Source organism: Myotis davidii, unplaced genomic scaffold (assembly GCF_000327345.1).
Source record: "Myotis davidii unplaced genomic scaffold, ASM32734v1 scaffold213, whole genome shotgun sequence".
Taxonomy (NCBI): Eukaryota; Metazoa; Chordata; class Mammalia; order Chiroptera; family Vespertilionidae; genus Myotis; species Myotis davidii.
The window spans coordinates 189666-191103 of record NW_006284333.1 but is presented as its reverse complement, the minus strand read 5'-3'; positions in this window follow the sequence as shown (position 1 = coordinate 191103).

Genomic DNA, 1438 nt, shown 5'->3' with positions numbered 1-1438 from the left:
AGGTGGCTCCAGCTCTGAGGCCCTGCTCCAGCTCTGAGGCCGTGGCTGGCTGAAAGTCTGTATCTGAGCTTTGTTTGGCTTCTATAATTGAAACATTGTTGCCATCCTGCTCACTCTAGCTCTGAGGCCTCGGCTGGCTGAAAGCAGGTATCTGGGGTTTGTTTGTCTTCTATAATTGAAACATTGTTGCTTCCAGAGCTCAGAGCTGGGCTGCAGCAGGCAAGGAACCTTGGCTTCCTCCAAACTGGAGCAAGCAAACCTCATGTTAGCTTCAGCTGTGTGGCTGCCCTCCGCCATCTTTGTTGGCAGTTAATTTGCATATCCTCCTAATTAGCCAATGGGAAGCGTAGCAGAGGTATGGTCAATTACCATGTTTGTCTATTATTAGATAGGATGGCAAAAAAAAACATAGTGTATAGGCCTGATGTCCTCACTTCTAACAAAAGAGCAAGGAACAGCCTGAAGTGATTGAAGATCAGCATCAAAAGATTAAAAGGTTAGGAAATGTGCTGAAGAAATGAACCACTTTTTGTTTGTGAAATAATGAGTTACACCACAATTAGATATCCCTTCACACCTGTTAGAATGGCTATTATCAAAAAGACAAGAAATAATAAGTGTTGGAAAGGACATGGAGAAAAGGGAACCCTTGAGTATTGTTGGTTGGAAAATTGGTGCAATCACAATGGAAAACAGTATAGAACTACCACATGATCCAGTAATTCTTTTTCTGGGTATTTAGCTGAAAAAAAGAAAATATAACCTGTACGGATATATGCACCCATATATTCACTGCAGCATTATTTACAATGAGGAGATATGGAAATGTCCTAAGTCTCCATCAACAAAGGAATGGATTAAAAAAGGTGTGGAATATTACTCAGCCATAAAAGGCTAAAATATTGCCATTTGCAACAACATGGATGGATCCTGAAGCTATTAAGCTATGTGAAATAAGTCAGACAGAAAATAACAAAAATGATATGATTTCATGCATACATAGAATATAAAACAATAAAGTGCAAACTATCTGACAAAACAAAACAAAAACAAACTCATAGATACAAACAGCACAATGGGGATTACCAGAGTGGAAGGAAGGTGGGGGAGAAAAAATAGGGTAAAGGAGGTCAAATACATGGTAATGGAAGGAAACTAGATTTTTGGTGGTGAGCACTTAATAGTGTATATAGACATCAAATTATAATATTGTACACCTGAAATTTATATAATGTTATTAACTAACATTCCTTCAATAAATTGAATTTCAAAAAACAAAGATGGGTTACATTCAGAATTACATACATGAAGCAAAAGGTGTCTTTTTATTGTTAGAAAATTTATTTTTCTTTATTTTTAGAGCTTCTGTTTTTCCTTCAGTAAAATAATATAATTTGCCTTCCTATTAAGTCCCATTCCCAATATTGAATACTTAGTG